General features: G+C 37.9%; 1 pseudogene; it reads right to left on the bottom strand.

The window, feature by feature from the left end:
- Positions 1-16,366: 16,366 nt before the first annotated feature.
- Positions 16,367-17,064, bottom strand: LOC127229945 (peptidyl-prolyl cis-trans isomerase A-like; annotated as a pseudogene).
- Between the last annotated feature and the right edge of the window lie 6,071 nt (positions 17,065-23,135).

The raw sequence follows: 23,135 nt of genomic DNA, 5'->3' as shown, positions 1-23,135 counted from the left end.
CGGTGGGATTATGTGGGTCTGAGATTCAATATCTGTAGCTCTGTGTGGTCCAAGGTCTCTAGGAGGGCTCTCCACAGACAGGGACCCAGGGATGGGGTCAAGGATGAGGATCCAGTAGAAGATGCCAGCAGGTACTCACAGTGGTCCAGCAGAGATAGTCGGATCTCTGGGAGGAGCTCGGGACTCCAGCAGAGGACTGGAGGCGGGGTCAGAGACCAAGCAGGTGGTAATTACAGGTGGTTCTGCGTGGATAGTCAGGTCTCCTTTGTTCAGAGTTGTTCAGAGAAGTCTCCGAAGTAGGGTGGACTGTTGGCTCCACCCTCTGCCCCAGTGTTCAACCAGAGCGGCAGGACAGTGGGTAGGGTAGGGCACAGGGTAGGGGGTGTAGGCTCACGGTGGGGATGGGTGGGGGTGTATCAGAGCTCCAAGGGTGCTCTCAATGGGGACAGGAGACAGGAGCAGCAGGATCAGGGGCCAACCCAGGGAGTTTGGGCGGGGGGTAGGGGTGGGTGGGAGGGGAGAAGAGGTTGTAGGGGACAGGCAGCCCCGATTGGGCCCAGACTCACCTCTGGCCAATAGCTGGCGGAAGAAGACAAGGGCTGAGCTGGAACTTGGGAAGGTTTTGCTGGATAGTTGGATCTCGGATCTCACTGGAAACTGGAACTCTCCAGCTGAGGCCTCTGTAGCTTAAGTTCTTACAAGACATTCACTTCTGCTTTCATTTCCCAATATTTCTCTGGGGCTCTGAAACCCTTTCAATCCTGCTGCTACCTTACTCCCTTTATCAGATGAATCCAAAGATGATAAACACAACTTCACTCAAATAACTAGAGTGCTATCCCATAGGAGAGATCTGTTGGAAAGAGAAACCTGTCAAAATAAGAAATTTATTTGTTTACTGATGGTTCATATTTACATATTTACTGAATTAGCAAAGTCACTTTCAGACAGTATGTGCAGCTACTGCTACTCTTGCTATAGTGGAGAGTGTTTAACTGCTTTATCTGCTTGGGATTAAATCTGCTCAGATGGCTAAATTCACATGTTAACCCTGCTTGCCATTAAGCTAAAGCAAATGAGCCAACATTTATGTATATTATTTCTATGCGAGTACTGCACAACTGTTGCATGCTTGGAGACAAAAGAATCTATGACTTCCTCCAGCCAGCCATTTTAAAGTATCAGCATATCTCAGAATTGCTGGATGATACCCGTTTGCCCCCAAATTAGCCATTGTTAAAAATTCTAGGACTTTCTAAATCAAACACTCAAGACACAAAAAGTAATAATTTGGCAGATAAGCAACAAAATAAGCTAAATTACACAGAACCATATGCCATGAGAGAATCTGTCTTGCACATTTTGGCCACTCTATCTCTGACCTCTGACCTCTCCAGGCTCAACGAATGGCATCACAAGAAAAGGACACTAATAATAAGGTTGGAATCTCAATTCCTGAAGAAATTTTTAGATTTTTTTTAGTTGGGCTCAAATAGAAGGCCAGTAATACCTGTAGGTGCCCCATTGAATATTCTTTAATATGTATACGTATTCAACTGAGGCCAGAAAAATGATCTTATTGTTTAGACTGTAATTTTTGAAAGCTTGCAAGATGTACTCAATATATTGTGTTTGTCCAAAACATAATCATAGTAAGCTACTTCATGGTATACAATGACATTTCTCTTTACTGAACAGGGCATTTGAAACATGACAATTTTATTCTATCCAAATGCCTCCAACACATATGAGTATAAGTATGTCTTGGTGCTAATTTGCATGTTTTACCATTTGACTGAAGTCTTCCTTTGAGAGGAAGCCAATGCCTTAGCTGTAAGAAAAATGTGTTAGAGACAATTACTACTACTTGGGATATTCCTATTGAATTGCATGGTGATTATGGAACTCATTTTCCTGGACAAGTGTTTAAATATATCTGAAATCTTTGGTCTGTTCAACAACATTTTCACTGTGCCTACCATCATCCCACTCCTCTGGAATGGTTACATGAATAACTGGTATTATAATAAAATATTTGGCAAAGGTAGCCGAATCTTCTAGCCTTCCTTGGCCAAAAGACTCCCATTAGTTCTCCTAACCCTTATATCTACCCCTTTTGTAAAACATCAATTGTGCTTTGTGAGAATGGATGAAGGATTACGCGAGCCATCTCTGCTAAACAGAGACACTCTATATTATTGTAAGACTTACAGAAATGATGGGTAAGAATTCAAGATTGGTTGCAGAATTTTTCCTCAGTGCACTCCAGGGAAATGATGGACTAAACAAACTCAAGCCAGGTGATTTTGTCTTTGGAAAAGTGCTCCCATCAGACTCATTGGAAAGGGCCTCGCCGGACACTTTAAACTAGGTTCTCCACAGGGTTCATATTTTTCACATCAAACATGCATCTGCTTCTCCATATGGCTGGATGATGCTCATCTTCAATAGTCTTGTCAACCAAGAGCCATAAGTAATGGAACTCCAAACCCTAACACACATATATGTCTATGTATATCTTCTATAAAGTTTCTGAGACACATAGAATATAGTACATGATATTTCCTTAGATGCTGAATACAAAGCTGTTCTTAAGAACTTTTATATTATGCCCCTTTCTTAACCATATTTTATTATGTCTGTTTGCTAACCCAAATCTCCTGGCTTACGTGAAATGGTTCTTTATGCTTGGAAAGATTAGAATTTTTCACTACTTCCAGGAAATAATTCCCTTACATATAACTTGGAGGAAACAAGAAAAAATTCTAGGTTTTGGATTGGCAGAGTCCAAATTTAAATCTATTCAAATGATTTTCCTTTCCAGTGGCTATAAAGTCACACGATTTATAACTAAATGATATTAATTTTTCTACTAAAGAGAACTCTAACTGGATCCAACCAAGTAGTTATTAATGATAATATCAATGTTGGAATTGACAAGATAAAACAAATTCCTGGATGTAATGGTCAGTATGTGTCTACTGTCCAGAACAACCTGTGCAATTGATTATTTGCCTTGTGAATATATCTGGATACCCCCAGTCTGCAATCTACCACACCTATCAACCACATGAACTCCAATTCATAGGCATAGTTTAATTCCAGATGATGTAAATGATCCTATCATGGAAGGCTCTAAGAGTAACCTATACTTTAAGACGTTTGTATAGGAACCCAAAGATTTTATGTTGACTCTTTTATACTCAAATTGTACAACACTATCAGTCTCCAATGGGAACACCATTCATTTTGAATTAATTAAAATTGTCCAAATGGTAAATCCAAAGGAGACCTTACTAGAAATCCAAGTCCTGGACTAGAACACTAATGAACAAAGACATTACTTAGAAAAGGACTCACTTTTAAACATAGGGCATATAGAAGGGATGATATTCAGAAGAGGGAAAGGATGGTAAACTCTTTAAAGTGGCAGTGACATGCTATAGAAAAGGATTAAAAACATTGTACTAGCACACAGAGCTATTCCTAAACTTAGAGATGGGAAAAAGCCTATTCTTTAACTTGATAGGAATTATAGACAATGGTAACACAGATGGACTCTGAGATAGCTACAGGGCAATGGACAATGGTTTATTATGCAGAGGCCAAAACTAACAATCTGTGGAAATTTTATAAGAAACCTCAATTATAATGGATCCCTCTTTTATGGTATTTCTCTCCCTCCCTCCCTCTCTCTCTTTCCTCTAGTCTATTCCTCACCTAAAACTGACTCTAGAGAAATGTCCAGAGACCTACAACAGAGACCCCAACTAACAATTTAAGCAACAGTGGAAAGGCTACCATAAATGCCCTTCCCTGAGAATGAGATTGATGACTAACTTATCCACCATCATAGAGCCCTCATCTAGTAGCTAATGGGAACAGAAGCAGACACCCACAGCTAAACACTGAGCTGAACTGGAATCCAGATGCAGAGAGGGAGGACAGAAACCAGGCTACAGAAACCCACAGAGATAGCTGACCTGAACAAGAAGGAGCTAATGGGCCCCCAGACTGATAACTGGGAATCCAGCATTGGACTGACTCAAACCCCCTGAACATGGGTCTCAGTTAGAAGGCCTGGGCAGTCTAAGGGACCTCAGACAGTGGAACCAGGATGTATCCCTGGTGCACAAAAGGACTTTGGGAGCACTTTCCCCATGCAGGGATAGTCCCCTAACCTAGAGGCAGGAATGAGGGCCTAGTCCCTACTCCATATTTGACAGATTTAGATGACCTGTAAGGTATCACCCTCATGTAGATTTGAGGGAGAAATGGGATGGGAGTGTGGTTGGGGGGCATGGGAGGGTGGGAGAGATGGAGGGAGGTAGGGTGGGAAGGAGAGGGAACTGAGATTGATATGTAAAATAAGAAAAATAAATAATGGAAAAGAAAAAAAAAGAAACCTCAATTATGAAAAATAATGGAGTTTGTAACAAGACACTGTACTTTAAGGACCCACATGTCCTGATCAAATGAATCTTCAAAGTATTCTATAGTACAGTTAACTAGGATTGGGAAAAATCCTTAGTAGTACTAGAGTTGTGCCAATGGGAAGCAAATTGCAATATTGCAAAATGACTCCCATTGGAGTCCCAAATACCTCTTTGAGCATACAGTGAGAAATAAGATTTTGTTATGCCCATAAAACCTATGGAATTCTGACTTCTCATAAGTCTTGCCCCTTGTTTAAACCCTTTTTACAAATGCTATTTGGCATAGGAAAAAAGAATGTTGATTCTACTGAGAAGGAATTCATCTGGTACAATTCCAAGATAATAGGTCAGATCAAATTATTATCCACAGATAAGAGTTACAATAGTTTCCATATTGAAAATCAATCTTTCTTAGAGTTAGAGCTAGTCAGTTCACACATAAGGTGATAGCTATAGAATCAAATTGGCCAAAAGAAAGACTAGAATTAAAGGAAAATGAACAAAATCACATATTCTAAACATTAAATAAAATGTTCCACAAAGTACAAACGTCTGTAGACCAGAAGGGAAAACATCTCATTAGTTTGGTTAAGTAGTGTGTCAACAGGACAGTCTTTTCTTTTTTTCTTTTTCCTTTTTTAAATTTAAAACAAAGTTGTTTTATATGTCAATCCCAGTTCCCTCACCCTCCCATCTTCCCCTATCACTCCCACCAAACCCCAGCCCATCCCTGTTCTGATCCCCAGGGAGGGTGAGGCCTTCCATGGGGGTGGGGTCTTCAAAGTCTGTCATATAATTTGGAGCAGGGCCTAGGCCCTCCCCTATGTGTCTAGGCTGAGAAAGCATCTCTCTATGTGGGATGGACTCCCTAAGTCCATTCATATACTAGGGATAAATACTGATCCATTACTAGAGTCCCCATAGACTGCCCAGTCTTCCTAACCAACACCCACATTCAGGAGATCTGGGTTGCTCCTATGCTGGTTTCAGATCTATCAGACTGGGGTGATGAGCTCCCCCTTATTCAGGTCTGCTGATTCTGTGGGTTTCTCCAGCCTGGTCTTGACCCTGTTGCTTATCACTCCACCTTCTCTGTAACTGGATTCCAGGAGTTCAGCTAGTGTTTAGCTGTGGGTGTTTGCTTCTGCTGCCATCAGCTACTAGATGAGGGCTCTAGGATGGCATATAAGGTAGTCATCAATCTCATTATTGTGGAAGGGTATTAAAGGTAGCCTCTTTATTATTGCTTAGTTGTTAGTTGGGTTCATACTTGTAGATCTCTGGGCATTTCCCTAGTGCCAAATTTCTCCTTAAATCCATAATGGCTCCCTCTTTCATGATATATCTTTTCTTTTCTCCTCTATTCTTTCCTTATGCCCACCTCTCCCCTCCTCTTCTCTCTTTTTCTTTCACCTAATTCTCTCTCCCCTCCCTCCATGCTCCCGATTTGCTTGGGAGATCTTTGTTCCTTTCCCCTTCTCCAGGGAACCATGTATGACTCTCTTAGGGACCTCTTTTTTTTTTTCTAGCTTTTATGGCAGTGTGAATTGTAAACTGGTGATCCTTTGACCTATGTCTAAAATCCATATATGAGTGAGTACATATAGTGTTTGTATTTTTGTCTTTTTGTGATTGGGTTACCTCACTCAGGATGGTTTCTTCTGGTCCCATCCATTTCTCTGAGAATTTCAGGATTCCATTGTGTTTTTCTGCTGAGTAGTACTCCATTGTGTAAATGTAACACATTTTCATAGAAGCAGTCTAGATGCCCCTCAGGGGACACTTTTCTTTGGTTAGGATGCCTATTGTCCTTAACTGCTACTTTCACTACATCAAGCCAAACTGTATACTTGCTATTTTGATATAGCACTATATGTTACTCATAAATGTTATGTCAGAGGCTGATACACCTTTAATCTCAGCACGTGGGAGGCAGAGGCAGGAGAATCTCTGTGAATTTGAGACCAGCTTGATCTATAGAACTAGTTCCAGGACAGGCTCTAAAACTACACAAAGAAATCTTTTCTCAACAAACCAAACCAAGCCAAACAAACAAACAAAAACAAACAAACAAACAAAAAAAACCTCAAAAATGTTATGTGAGAGGCAGGGAATGAAAGAAAAGAAAAAGTCGATCTAGATGATGAAAGCTAATTGTTGTAACATGGTTCAGAAGTTTCTTAACGAGTTTTACCAGCTATTTCTCACTCCTAAAGATTCATCTATATCAGATCTTAGGAATGGGTCCTCCTAGGTACAAAAGACCTTATAATATTTAGTAATATGTCCCCCTCAAAGATATATCATGTGATACTTGTCCAACATGGAAACTGTGAATAGGAATTCCTGAAAAGAAGCTGACTGCATAGTCTGATTAAGAAAAGCTGTGGTGACTATGGATGGTTTAGGATGTTGCTGATATCAGCCTGTAAGAGTTTCTTTTGGATTGTCTGTAGCCCCCTAAAAGAGTCACCTGTTGTGTACCAGATCTAACACCTTGAATCAATGAATGAATGAAAAAATTAATTAACTAATTAATAAAACCCTTAGAATACATTAGAAAAGTCCTATTCTCCAGAAATGGAAAGGCTAGCAGATGATATCTGGGACCTATAGGAGAGATTCCCCCATTTTTTTTTTTTTTGTCATTGCATCTCTGATGTTATCACCTACATGTTTTTTTTTTTAAATGCCCTGATTTATAACTTTCTTTGTTTCACTACCGCAAAATATCCATAAAACTGCCTTCTCCTTGGAACTTTGTGTTTGGGGAGACCTAAATATATTCTGGTCACTTATATTTTGCTCCAAAATAAACTATGTCTTTTACTCCTTTGAGGTGAAAGCTATTCCTTTAAAGACATTGGGTACCCCTCCCCATGAATATTGCAAGTTTTTGTTCTATACATATGGACCATTTGTTAAATTTTGTTTTGACTCTCCCTCTATCTGGGGAGTTATTTCAGCTTGGGGAGAATGTTGCATTTCAGAGCCACATACTATAGGTCATCAACACAAAGAGAGAGTCTACGTCATGTCACTAGCCTGGGACAAAATCCAAATTCAAACTTTGAAGAGCAACTTCTATTGAAGGTGAATCAATTTTTCTATTTTGGTGAAATTGAGGGATCTTAAGTAAAACTAATGTAAGACAAGAAGCATCTCTATTCTATTGTATAGATAAACCACAATCTCAATCTCTGTTTATTTACACCCTGATCACATGCAGATTATAAATGACTACAAACTTTGTCAATATTTTGTGGAAATCTTTGTATACATTAATGTTTTTGCTTGTTTTGAATAAATTACTAGGTGTGAGACTGTTGATTATATGGAAAATTTATGTTTAACTTAACAAAAAGCTGTCAAACTATTTCTCGACTCATACCATGCTACCTTCTGACCTGAAATATCTGAGAGCCCTGGTTGTTCCACACATTCTCCAACACTTACTTTGACAATTAGGTCCTTTTATTTTGCTTTCTGGTATGAGTGATTAAATTTAGGGTCTTGCAGATTGTAGGCACTGTACTAATAGTGAGCTACATTCCCAGCCCGCTTCACATTTTGTTTTAAAGGGCTCCTTAAATTGCCTAGCGTAGACTCTTAATTTTGTACTCTATACAGTCTGTGAACTGGGGAATTCCACTGTTTTTCAACATCCATAGTAACTTCCCTAGCACCACCTGGGATGGCTTAGGGTTTTTTTGTTGCTTGTTTTCCATTCTAGGAAGGATGATGTAGTATTTTGCCTACAGATGTTATACATCTCTTCATATGTTAATTTGTAATTTGAACATCTTCTTTGCAAGATAGGCACTGATTTTATTTATGATGGCTCTTCTCCCATGACCTAGCAACATCCAAAGGCCCCATTTGCAAAGTCTATCACATTTAAAATCTGGTCTCAATACATAAACAGGGAAGAGGACACAAACATTCAAACAGTAAAAGTCCTTTATTCTAGAATGCAAGTTCTCCATCTTTAGATCTCTTTTTCTAAATTGCTTTGGCTAGTCCAGATCCCAAAGGAGCCTTCTAAGATGGGTGTTGCTGGAGGCCAGAAGAGAGCTCTGCTTTTTGGTTCCTTGTTTTCTCTTGCCCATGCCTGTTAAGCTATACATGAGGAAGTAACTGAAACTAATAGACACTCTGTGTTTGGATCAACTGGACTGAACCACTCACTCCCCTTCCCGTGCCTCCCACCAATTTCCGCCTCATCTTATAAAAGTCTCCCAGATTAGCATCTTGATGGTGCCCTATTTCCTGAGATCTGCTTCTGCTACACAGGTTCCCTGCCTTCTTTTTCTCTTATGTTTCCAAACTCAACATCTATTGTCTGAATTTCATTCTCCAAACTCATGAGACAAGAGCCCAAAAATCGATGACTCAGTGGAAGTTTTATGTGATCGTGAGCAACTAGAATTTTAGATCCTGAGTGGAAAAGCCACCCTAGAGACCAGGGTGGGCTTTGTCACTTTCAAAGATACCTACCCAATTTTCCCATATGATAATTAATTTATATAATTAATACATTTTCCTTTTGATTATTATTGTGCTATAATTTCCTGAACCATTGACATCTAGATACAGAATCTTCAAAGCTAGTGGGTTTGAACCTCTTTCAGTATCCTTCCTTCACACATTTCACACCTATTTGGGATGATTCATGCTTGAGAATGTTCTGTTTTGTGCTATTTTGTAAATGGTATTTGTATTATTTCCATTTGTTTATTGCTTAGGTGAGTTAATGAATGTTTTGAGTATGTTTCCAGTGGATTCTGCCTAATGGATCTGTTTAAGAATTAGTGCCTATATCTATTCCTTCTCTGTAAAATATAATAATGTAATAAACCAGTTTCAGATTATGCCTAGACCTGGTTTAACAGGTCTGTAATCCCACTCATTGGTTGTCTGAGATGGGAGGGTTGCAGATTCAATACGAGTCTGGGTTAAGGAGTGAGTTCAAAACTGGACTGCTCAATTCAGTAAAACATTCCTCAAAAAAAATTTTAAGAACTTTTCCTGTTGTTCAGGGGTACTCTTATCTAGCATGTGTGAGGTCTTAGGTTCAATTTCTATCACCGTACTCTAAAATAATAGATTGAGTAGTACAACTTATTTAAGAGAAACTTTTACATGGTAGAATCATTACTGATCTCAAAACATTCTTCTAAAGGAAAACATGAGAATTAAGCCAAAATAAAGAGAAAAGTTAAAAACTATTATTTGCATTGGAATAGTTTCCATGCATTATTCACTCTGCCCTCCCTTTTACCCCTATCTATATAACCTGTGTACATATTGAAATCAGTGTTAGTATAAGAGTTGGTTGTTGTATCCATGAAAAATGAAAAGGACAGTTTATAATGAAACAAAACACATTTCCTAGACAAATTGTCTCCATGTCAAGAAAGAAAATCAAACACAGCTAATCAGAGGAGCTGATTTTTCCTTTTCTTGACCATAATTTCAGATACCATATTTTTCCTCTTTCTTTCTTTCTTTCTTCCTTTCTTTCTTTCTTCCTTTCTTTTTTATTTAACAGCTGAACAACATTAACATGTTTTAAGTCATGCTACTATAAAATATGATTTTTTTAAAAGCATAATATTTAGAAACTGTGTTTTCATGTGCCTTACTTTGGGTGAGACTGGTGTTTAAACCTGAATACTTAAAAGTATGTTAAGTAGACTGATTCAATCATGAGCAATTATGCAGATGCTTATTGGCTTGTCTTGGGACACTTTTGTTCATGCCTAGAGCTGTCACTTTGTGGATGCAGATGAATTATTTTCTGAGAGTAAGAAGTATAGAAAAGCAAAGGACATCTCCCTGGTTTCTTTAACCTTGGGGGGATAGGAGAAATCTGGTTTTAGCATCTTTTTCAGAAAAAGAATATCTTGACATGCACATAGAGCTCTTGGAGAAAGCTTAATATCCATTGGCAAGGAAGGGTGAGATTCTGAATATATCTAAATAATTTGCCTAGTATCAAAATGCCTACTCATGGCAGTCTGCTAACCAGGATATAAATCATACTGCTTGCTGTGTGCAGCACAGAGACATGGAGACAGGACCCAGATCATCTAATGACATGATTTTATGGAGTGTATGTAGATAAATTTAAGCAGTACTGCTAAGAACTGTGTTCAATCCAATTCTGAGATCCAAGTAAGTGAACAGTGCTACATGTATAATAAAAACTGAACATTTCTCTGAGATTTGTGAAGACAGGCAATTGATCAACTTGTATGTGTAAAAGAAATACACTTGATTCTCAAGCCAGAGGGGGCTGGTGTGAATCCTGGGGCCTATGCTAACTGCTAATGCTTTCTTGGAGTTAGAAACTAGGTTCTTTTGAGAGATTATTGTAAGGACTGTGACTTCCCTAGGGAGAAATTATTCCTCCTGAATCATTTCTTGTTCTCAACTGTTATATTTCACTAAAATAATCCTAACATAAAGACTAGGATTCTTTTGCTATTAGATTCATTTTTCTTTAAACCTTTTAGCACAGCACACACAACACACACAACACACACAAGCACCTTGAATATCTTCAATCCCATATAATATCCTGACTCCTCCCACTGTTAATAGTTTCCTTACTTTTACCTCTAAACCTTCCTCCTATTTTCATGTATTTCTATTGTTTTATATAATTATCATTTTCCTTATTATTATTCAATATATATGTACATATATATTGAATTATATATATATATATATATATATATATATATATAAATGCAAGTTGGAAAATCCATTTAGTGTTGCTCATAAATATATGTTTTTAGGTTGACCATTTAGTATAGGATAACCTGTCAGGAGCTTCATCCTAGGAAAGACTGAACATTGGCAGTTTAATTGGTATTGTCATTGTTTAGGTCTTGTTTAGGCAACCATATTACTGAGGAAGTGGGGAGGATTTGGGAGTTGTTGAGGAATGAATGGGAAACTGAAATAAGAATATATTGTATTTTTAAAAATCTATTCTCCCTTTTATTGAAAATAGATTATTTTCTCACACAGTATATCCTGTTTATAGTTTCCCTTCCCTCTACTTGTCCCAATTCCCCCCTATCTATCCTCCCCTCCATGTCCATTTCTTTTCTGTCTCTCATTAGGAAAGAACAGGTTTCTAAGAGATAACAACCAAACATGACAAAATAAATATAAGAGAAAGCAAAATCTGTAACATGGAGGTTGGGCAAGGCAATCCAACAGAAGGGAAAGAGTCCCAAGAGCAGGCACAAGAATCAGAGACCCACTCATTCACACACTCAGGACCCAATGCAGACCTGTGTATCTCTGTTTTTGCTGCTTCTGTCTCTGAATTCATATGCACTGCTGGTAAAAAAAAAAAAAATCTATTTTCAATAAAATCAAAATAAAACCTGCTAAAATTTTCAAATTTCCTCCCATTTTGGGAATCATCTTTATTTGGTTGACAGTTTCTTCCACTATATAGAAGTTTCTTAATTTCATGAGATCCCATTATCAGTTGCTGCTCTTCTTTCCTGAGCTAATGAAATCCTGTTCGGAAAGGCCATACCTGTGCTTATAAGTTGAACTGTATCCCCGACTTTTTTCTGCTAGTAGTTTTAATGTTTCAGGTCTTATGTTGAGGTCCTTAATCTATTGGATTTGAGTTTTGTGCAGGGTAAGAGGTAATGATCTAGCTTCATTTTCTTTGCACATTGAAATCGATATTTTATTTTCGTTTTTGACATTGTTGTCAACAATTATCTAAGTGTGGTTGGGTAAGATTATAACTAGATTCTCTATTCTATGCCCTTGTTCTATGTGTTGATTTTGTTCCAGTACTAAAATATGGTTCTGTAGTATAATTTAAATCAGTTGTGCTGACACCTCCTGCAGTGCTCTTTTGTTCAGGATAACTTTGAATACACTTGATTATTTGTGCCTTCATATACATCTTTGGATTTTTAAATTAATTTCCCTTCTCTAATTGTTCCATGTAAAAATTCAAACACTGTATTTAATAGAAGGGCAAAGAATGGAAATTTTTCTTTTTCTTGATCTTAATGGGAATGATTTGACTTTTTCTCCATTTATCATGTTGGTAGTAGGTTTCTTTTATATAGCTTTTATACAGCATGTTGAGCCATGCTCCCTCCATCCCAAGTCTCACCAAGACTTTTATCATAAAGAATATTGGAGTTTGTTTGATGTGATGGTGAATCCTGTGTGCTAATGTTTTCTTGATAATTTTTCATCTGCAATAATCAGGGAGGTGGATCTATAATTCCCCTGCCGTGTGTGTGTGTGTGTGTGTGTGTGTGTGTGTGTGTGTGTTTATGTGATTTTGTATTAGCACCACGCTGGCTTCATAAAAAGATTTTGGAATCCTTCAGTCCTTTTATATTTTATGGAACAATTTAAGTATTATTGTTGTTAATTCTTCTTTGAAGTTCTGTTAGAATTCTCCACTGAATCCATCTGGCTCTATGCTTATTGTTGTTGGGAAATCTTTAATCATTGGTCCAGTCTCATTCCTAATTATATATCTATTTCAATTATTTATTTAATCTTGGTTTAATTTCACATGTATCTAGACATTCATCTCTTTTTAAGTTTTCTAATTTAATGGAATACAGGTTTTCAAGGGAAGTTTTCATGATTTTATTTTATTTCCTTTATTTTCTTGTAGTGTCTCAATTTTCAACTCTAATTTTATTAAATTGGGTCTTCTTGTTCCTTCTTTTGGTTTATTTGGCTAAGGGTTTGTCAATCATATATATATTTTCAAAGAACCTACTCTTCATTTTTCTTTGTATTATTTTTATTTCTATTCTGTTAATTTCTGCTGTGACTTAAAAAAATTTTTTTTATTTAGTCTTCTCTAAAATAATACATCCGGACAATAGCTTCCCCTCCATTCACTCTTTCCACTCTCCCCCAAATCCACTCCCCCTGTCTTCCTCCAGAGATAAGCATGAATCTCAGGGTTATCAACTGAACACAGCACAACAAGATATAATTTGACCAGGCACAAAACCTCATATCAAGGCTGGACAAGACAACCCATTAGGAGGAAAGGGGTTCCAAGTGCAGGCAAAAGAGTCAGAGACACCCCCCCACTCCCACTGTCAGGAGCATTCGCAAACACCAAGCCAGCAACTATAACATATGCATAAGCCGATGGAGACTACACCATTGGTACTTCAGTCTCTGAGCTCCCATGAGCCCTGCTTAGTTGATTGTGTAGGCTTTGTTCTTATGGTGTTCTTGATACCACTGGCTTATGTAATTCATCCTCTACATCTTCCTTGAGGTTCCCCAAGCTCTGAGGGTAGGGACCCGATGGAGGTTCAGGTTCAACCTGGGCGCTGTCTCTCTCTCTCTCTCTCTCTCTCTCTCTCTCTCTCTCTCTCTCTCTCTCTCTGTGTGTGTGTGTGTGTGTGTGTGTGGGTGTGAAAGGTTTAGCCAAACTCTCTTTTTGCTGATGACTGGATTAGGCAGGCAGCAACCTATGAGTGTATTAGAACATCATTAGCAATCATTTCAGTGATTTTTTGTTGTTGTTGTTAATTTTTTTTTTGGATACATCTGAGGTCTTTGGGCTATCCAGCCTTCCAGCTCCTGGTCATAGAGGTAGTGTGCAGTATGGGCCTCAAATTAGAGCAGTCATTGGTTGACTACTCCCACATGATCTCTGCCACCATTACACTAGCACATCTTGAAGGCAAGACAGATTGTAGGTCAAAGGTTTTGTGGCTGGGTTGTTGTCCCAGTCCCAACATTGGAAGCCTTGCCTGATAACAAAAGGTGGATGATCCAGGCTCCATATCCTCCATTACTAGTTCTCACTAGGGTCACCCACATGGATTCCAGGGAGTTCCTGCTGAATTAGGTTTTCACCTCACCTTACAAATGTCCTCCAATTCCAGTCATCTCCCCCTCCACCACAACTGATCCCTCCTATTTCTAACTCCACCACCCCCAGTCCACTCACTAAATCTATTTTATTTCCCCTTCCCAGAAAGATCCATATGTTCTCTCTTGAGCCCTCCTTGTTACTTAGCCTCTCTGGATCTGTGGATTGTAGCTTGGTTATCCTTTACTTTGTAGCTAATATCCAAATAAGTGAGTACATACCATGTTTGTCTTTCTGGATCTGGGCTACTTCATTCAGGATTATTTTTTCTAGTTCTATACATTTGCTTGCAAATTTCATGATGTCATTTTTAACAACTGTGTAATACTCCATTGTGTAAATGTACTACATTTTCTTTATTCATTCTTCACTCAAGGGACATCTAGATTATTTCCATTTTTTGGCTATTATGAATATAGCCACTATGAACATAGTTGAGCAAATGTCTGTGTGGTAGGATGGAACATCCTTGGGTACATGCTCCAGAGTGGTATAGCTGTGTCTTAAGGTAGATCATTTACCAATTTTCTGTGGAACCACAATATTGATTTCTATAGTGGTTGTACAAGTTTGAATTACCACCAGCAATGGAGTAGTGTTCTTGATCCACATCCTTGCCAGCACAAATTGCCACTTGTATTTTTGATGTCAACCATTCTGACAGATGTAAAATAGAATCTCAAAGTAGTTTTGATTTCCATTTCTGTGATGACTAAGGATGTTGAACATTTCTTTAGGTGTTTCTCGGCCATTTGAGGTTGCTCTATTAAGAATTCTGTTTAGATCTGTTTCCTACCTTAAAATTGGATTATTTAGTTTGTTGATGTCTGCTTTCTTGAGTTCTTTATATTTTGGATAGTTGGAGTTGGCGAAATTTTTTTTTTTCATTTTGCAGGCTGGCATTTTATCCTATTGACATATGTCATTTAGCATATAGAAGCCATTTACTTCCATGAGGTCCCATTTATTAATTGTTGATCTTAGTGCCTGTGCTACTGGCGTTCTGATCAGGAAGTTGCCTTCTGTACCAATGTGCTCAAAGCTATTCCCCAGTTTCTCTTCTATCATGTTCAGTATGTGCTTTTATGTTGATGTCTTTTATCTGCTTGGAGGTGAGGTTGTTTTGCAGGGTGATAAATATCAATCTATTTGCATTCTTTTACTTGCAGACATCCAAATTGGCCAGCAGCATTTGTTGTTTCTGTTGTGTATTTCTGGCTTATTTATAGAAAATCAGGTGTCTATAGGTGTGTGGATTTATGTCTCTGGTTTGATTCTATTGATTAACACATCTTCATGCCATTTATATTACTGTGTACTGTAGTACAGATTGAAATCAGAGATGGAGATACCTCCAGAAATTATATTACTGTTCAGGATTGTTTTAATTATACTGGGTTTTTTGTTTTTCCATATGAGATTGAGTATTGTACTTCCAAGGTCTGTAAAGGATTGTGTTGAAATTTGAGGAAGATTGCATTGAATCTGTAGGTTGCTTTTGGTAGGATGGCCATTTTTACTATGTTAATGCTGCCAATCCATGAGCATGTGAGATCTTTCCATCTTCTGATACGTTCTTCAATTTCTTTCTTCAAAGACTTGAAATAATAAAATAATCTTTTATTATTTTAGTTAGAGTTATCCCAAGATATTTTATATTGTTTGTGGCTATTGTGAAGGTTGTTGTTTGTTAATTTCTTTCTCAATCTACTCGTCATTTGTATATAAGAAGGCTACTGATTTCTTGGGGGCTAATCTTGTACCCAGCCACTTTGCTAAGACTTTTATCAGTTGTAGGAGTTCCCTGGAAGATTTTTTTTTTATGTATACTATCACATCATCTGCAAGTAACAATAGTTTGAATTGTCCTTTAAATATCTATCCCCTTGATCTCCTTCACTTATCTTATTTCTCAAGCTAGAACCTCAGCTAATATATTGAATAGATATGGAGAGAGTGGACAGACTAGTCTTGTTCCTGACTTTGCCAGGATTTTTACTTTTATTTATTTATTTTTTAACAGTTCTTACTTAGTTTTTATTCATAATCATAAACTTATCTCTGAAATCCAGCTAGATTTGGAGGGGAATGAGGAAAATATGGAATCCAAAGGATTTCAGGGAGAGCAGAGATTACAGGGCATTGCAAGCAGATGGGGTGGGGATGCTCACCTGAGCTACAGAAGGAATGGTCTGGTGGATAAGAAGCCTGCAAGTCAAAAGAATTAGAGTTGTCCAGAGTCGGAAATGGTGATCTTCTTGTTGGTCTTGCCATTCCTGGACCTGAAACGCTCCATGGCTTCCACAATGTTCATCCCTTCTTTCACCTTCCCAACGACCACATGCTTGCCATCCAGCCATTCAGTCTTGGCAGTGCAGATAAAAAACTGGGAACCATTTGTATTTGGTCCAGTATTTGCCATGGACAAGATGCCAGGACTTGTATGCTTCAGGATGATTCAAATTTCTCTCTGTAGATGGACCTGCCGCCAGTGCCATTATGGCGTGTGAAGTCACCACCCTGGCACATGAAGCCTGGGATAATTCTGTGAAAGGAGGAACTCTTATAACCAAATCCTTGCTCTCCAGTGCTCAGAGCACAACAGTTTTCTGCTGTCTTTGGAACTTTGTCTACAAATAGCTCGAAGGAGATCTGGCCTAAGGGCTTGCCATTGGCCATGATGCCAAAGAATACGGTGGAATTGACCATGGCTGCAAGAAGGGGTGATAGGGGACAGTGGCATCTGCAAAGCCACCATGATTTTTATTATTTCTTCATGGTTAATATTTTGGGATTTAGTTTGTTCTCTGTTTGCCAAGTATTATCCATTTATTTGGGACTTGCCCAAATTTTTTAATTGTAGGCAGTTAACTCTATAAACTTGTCTCTTAGGACTGCTTTTATTGTATCCCATAGATGTTAGTATGCTGTGTTTTATTTACATTCAATGCAGGATTTTTAATTTTTGGCATGTATTTTTCAGTGACCCTCTCACCATTCAATAGTTTACTGCTTGGTGCTTTACTGAATAATCCAATGCCTTTACCTTGTCTTGAGGCTCTGATATTCTGTTTTCCACATGCTCCAATCTCTTGGTGAGACTTTTCATTTGTCTTATTGAGTTTTTCATTTCAGCACTATTTCAGTTTGGTTTATATGAAGCAATTCTTTCTACTGAATGTACTTTTAAATATTTATTTTTACTGTTTTTAAAATTTTATTTTACATTCCAACTACAGTTCTACTTCCCACACCTCCTCTCACCCCACCTCACCTCCTACCACCCCCATCACCTCCCTTTAGCCCACCCCCAGTCCTCTTCTCCTCATGGGTAATGGCTCCCATGAAGAGTCAACATAGGTTGGAGCAGGACCAGGCCCCTTTCCCATGCAATAAGGCTGAGTATGGCATCTTACTGCAAGGAATGAGCTCCAACAAGCTAGCTCATATACCAGGTTTGTATCATGGTCTTACTGCCAGGGGCCCCTCAAATTGTAGTCCTCTCCAAGAACAGTAAGTAAACTTAAACAGTGACCTCTCTCACCAGCTCCTTGAATTCTATATTAATGCTTTGAGATGTTGTCATTATTCCAGTCAGCTCTTTTGTTGTTGTTCTCTTTAACTATATTTATGCTTTTTTTGAGTTACTTGAGCATAAATGTAATTAATCTTTGGATACTCTTTGGAAATCCTTTGAAATCATTCTAATTGGGAGTCATTACTATGAGATTGTAGATTTTGGAGAAGATAGATTTTCCTGTGTTGTCTGTTTTGATACTCAGACATGCATACCTACAGTCAGGTGAGTTAGTTCTTTCCTCCGTCCCTCCCTCCCTCCCTCCTTCCCTTACTCCCCTCCTTCCTCCTTCCTTCCATCCTTCCTTTCTTTTTCTTTCTTTCTTTCTTTCTGCTTAATTCAAGTAAGTTCTCTTTGTTTTTTTCAGTGGAGGTATTTACAATGTTCAGGAGAAGACTAAGTTGTAGTAGGCTTGAGGCATAACTTTCCTTTATGGGTCTGATATTCAGGGACACAGGTTATATCCCTATTCTTCCTCAGAGGATCAGCTTTAGCCTCTGCTCTATGTCTGCAGCTTCTCTTGTGAGTTGTGGAACTCCCCATAACAGTATGCTTTACCCAGTCTCATCTCCATTCCTCATCCTGGGTATGCTGAGAACTTCTTATTTGTCCTGCAGGATGTTATGTGGCCTCTGGGAAATTCTATCACAGCTGGACTTACATTCACTGTTGTAACTGCAAATATCTTTCTTTCCTGGCCATGTGTTCACACTGTCCCCATCCAGTGCTGATAATTATCCTGCACCCTTTCCTGATCCCTTCTGATACCCTTCTACTGAGAGTAGCAACAGTGTGAGTGTCCTCATATGCTTTCAAACGCTTTCATTGTAGCAACACTTAACCACATTTGTAAGTGTTCATTTTACGGGTGATCTTTTGGATTTAGGCATGCTATTTCCATTAGATAAAGCAAACTATTGAGTCAGGGATTAGTTTACATATTTTAAACATAGTTTCTTTGTCTCTCAGTATAATGTTTAGCACCAATAAAGTAGTTAGTACATATAGATCAAACACATGCATGGATGATGAATAAAATCAAAGCCTAACTTGGCTTGCCTTTGCTTTGGATGATCAATTTATAGGACAAGTCATGTATACATTCAATTGATTTTCTTTTAAGAGGTTATTTTTTTTAAAAAAAATCTTAATCCCATTAATATAAAACTCCATAATCCACTTGAAGTGTCTACCTATCATGTCCAGCAACAGTGGGCAGATTGGGAATTGAGCCTGCATTCTTTTTGGATAGGTGTACTCAGGCTTAAATTGATCACAAATAGTTTCCTCACAAAATATTACAGTATCCCATACTTTAGTCTCCTGTTACTATAATATCATCCTTTTTTATTATTTTAAACACTAATGCCACTTTCTTTTGAAGATCACATTTTATTTTCATGACAATTTTCTACTATATTACTGCAACTCATTCATTATAGACATATGTAGCTGTCTTGATCTTTTTTTAAAACCTGAACTCAGTTATTTATATTATCTTGAGAACTGGAAATTCAGAAAGTTGGCTTATGCCTGACAGTGTTCTCAGGTTTTCCTACACACCTAGCTTCTCTGGAGGTGTGGATTGTAGGCTGCTAATCCTTTGCTCTATGTCTAATATCCATATATGAGTGAGTACATACCATGTTTATCTTTTTTGTGACTGGGTTACCTCACTCAGGATGGTTTCTTCCAGTTCTAACCATTTGCCTGTAATTTCAAGATTTTATTGCTTGTTTGCTTTTTTGTTTGTTTTTCTGCTGAGTAGTATTCCATTGTGTAAATGTACCACATTTTTTTAGCCATTCTTTGGTTGAGGGGCATCTAGGTTGCTTCCAGGGTCTGGTTATTATAAATAATGCTGCAATTAATTACTTTCTAAAACTATCAGTGTTTAATTTAAAACAGAGGATTCCAATAGTGAAGATGTGAAATGGAGAGCCTCTTCTGAGCTCACAGTCATGTAATGTCTACCACTGGAGTTGGACTCTTCAAATGGATGGGTCTGAAAGCACAATTCTTCATTCCTTTTCTCATTTTTATTGCAAACTGGTGAAACTGCCATAGAATGGCATGGATGCATGGCAGTGTTTAGGGGTTGTCTTTTGTCATAGTATATAGTTGCACATATGTTAAAAATGGTCTTACACTGTATGTGCCTTCCTCATTCCTATAAAGAGAGTGGGTGACATTGTCACTGTCTTTCATGAAGAAGAGGAATCCTTGAGTTTTGAGTGGAGACACTTCTATTCTTTACCTAGAAAGTATATGATGTCCACAAGCAAGGACATCAGCAAAGAGACAGATTTTGGTGTAAATTTATGATGCAGATTTTAGAATAAATATGCTACTGACACACTTTTGCATCAACTTTGTGTTCTATTCATGAATTCTCATGAGAATAATTTTGTGGTATATGTAACCACCTGGCAATTTTGTTTAATGATTTAAAATCTAATGTAGTAAGTAGTAGCTGAGAAACAAAGCTGAATGTTTAGTGGCAAATAAACCTACACATTATGTAGAATGAGGAAGAACAGGACACAAAACAAATGAAATGAAATCAGCCTCCCAACAAAACAGGGAAAATTCAAATTTGTCAAGATAACCGAAGTGGGAAACAGGCACAGACGGATATAGAAACTTGGTCTGACCACATGGAAGAAGAGAGGAGTCACGGGTCTACCAAGGGACATTTCTTGAGGGTAACAGCACTTCTAGTAGTGGAGTTTTCCTAGGCAGTTTTCAGCATGTGCCACTTTTTGTGAATGATACCTTCAAAAAATTATGAGGAGCTCCTATTTTTTTCCACATTTGGTTTGATGCAGAGGTGAGAGAGTCAGAAGATACAACAGGTGGGAACTCAAGGGAGCCATCTACACACAGGGACAATGTCAAGAGAGGGAAGGAGAAACAGAAAGTTCCCAGGATTCCCAGGAAATGCAGATAACTATAGAAGGAGTGGAAAATAGATCCATTTTCCTTTCAGCATCAAAGATAAGTGTGCTCACAGAAACACTCACATGCCTGAGTCCTGGGTTGCATTTGTAAATTCTCTTGACATTTTTACAAATAGTAGCTTCTCCTGACTTATTACTGACAAGCTGAGCAATGTCTTCTACTTTATGGTATAAACAAATGGAGATCCTGCCTGCAACATCAAGCATCCTAGTGACATGTGAGGATCATTACTGAATGATTCTCAGCACTAGAACTTTTCCAATGGAAATACTTATAATGATCAGGCATCATCAGAATTATATGGTGTTAATTCCCTGGCCCATAAAACCGCATTATGTAAAATGTTGCTTCTTACAAAATTATAGCTTTTTGGAAAGAGGAAACATCAAGTAGAAGTTTATGAGATCAAGAACAGGAAATGAGTGATTCAGCAAGCTGGATTTCCCCCAACTAGAGGTCTCCATAGCTTCAGTGCATAGTTACAAAATCTTCCAGAAGACTTGTCTGGTGTTATTCACAAGCAGTCAGGCTGAGAGCCACAGGGAACTCTGTGCAGGATGACAAAGGGCAATTGGAAAGACAATTTGGACTCCCAGAAATATGTCAGCCCAGTGTACTGGTGTACTGCATGAGTGGAGTCTGTGATCTATCATGACTTGGATCTGGGTAGGGAGCAAGCATCTTCTACCACAGAAGCAAGAAGATGTCTGTTCTGCCCTGAAGACAGGGCTGGTTTATTGTGGGAGCCCATGCTTCTAGGTATCTAATGATAAGCCTTTGGGTCATAACTGGGAGTGGGAGCTCAGATAGTACTGATTACTTCATTCCCTCCTTCCACCCTCTCCCCCTGGATAAAACATTCATCAAAGAACCAGGTTTTGGCTGTCCTCATATAAAACCTAAGAACAGTGCTTATGTGGATAATATTATCCATTACATGGAGTGCCACTTTGGAGGAAATTGCCAACATATAAAACTGGAAACCTGGCTTTGGAAGTAGAAGTATTCATTGAGTAGAGCTTTTAAAAATACATGTGCATGTTTCAGCAGAAAATCAAAGTCCTTCCACACTCTAGAAATGTTTCTCCTACTTAATTCCCAACTTAGTCTTCTACCATAGCCACCCGTTGATGCTTGTCTAGGTTCCTTTTGTAGATCTTAATATGTTCTCTGTATCTAGATTTCCCATATCCTCCCCATTTCTCACTCTCAGTCTTCCAAAATATGAGTTTCCACTGGGTCTCCCTCTGCTCAAAATTACTCATAAGTAGAAGCTATATTTTTATTAGCACGCAGATGGATTATTTTTTAGTCATACATAAATTCTGTTTAACAGTATGCACGTCTACAACTGCACACCCATTTTCTAAGTGGCCTGAGTAGTATGAAAGAACAAATGTGCATTATATGTGATAAGTTATCACTTGAATTTTTCTATATCTATCACTTTGTCAAAGGTTTAGGCTGAGTATAAGGATCAGTATCTATTACACATTGGATTCCCATTCAGCATCCAAATCACCTATTCACATGTATACCTGCATTTTTTACATATATATATTACCTTATTATGCAGATCCATAGTAGACATAATGAATACTTCATCTCTTGACTGTACAAAAACCTGCGTCAAACATTTGATCAGTATCACCAATGTATAAAGCAGGATACATGAATACATAATTCTAGTATGCACACAATACAATGAATGTTTATTTCATAATGAATTGTTTTCTTACATAAGACATAATTGATTTTATCTGATATAAAATTTAATTATTTTATGTTTATCAAATACCATGTACTCATTTCTAATAAATATAACAGAGATTCTTATTAAAACAAAATAACCCTAAATATTACTTATTTCCTACCCAAAATCAACCAGTCACTTTAAATTTAAGTGTGGTATCACAGCATAAACATTTCCTTTTGGCCATTCTCAGCACATGGTTTAGTGTTATTAAATATACTAAATTTGTTGCAAAACCAATTTGTCATATAATTTTATTTGGATTTCTTTCACATACTTCAGATATTTGTTTCAAATGCTGGGTTTTATTCATCACCCATGGGCATTATCATTTTATCTTCTTCTACAATGTGCACTTGAAGCTCTCTTACCTACTCCTTCAGCTCACCTAGCTATGCAACTGTTTCTGTCAATAACATTTAAGCAATTATGGGCAGAATCTTCCTTGATCTCTTTGAAAATAAAATATGCTTCATTTTCTAAAGTCAAGCAAAAGAGATA

This window comes from Phodopus roborovskii, unplaced genomic scaffold, assembly GCF_943737965.1.
Source record: "Phodopus roborovskii unplaced genomic scaffold, PHOROB, whole genome shotgun sequence".
NCBI classification, from domain to species: Eukaryota; Metazoa; Chordata; class Mammalia; order Rodentia; family Cricetidae; genus Phodopus; species Phodopus roborovskii.
This window is presented reverse-complemented; position numbering and strand designations above follow the sequence as displayed.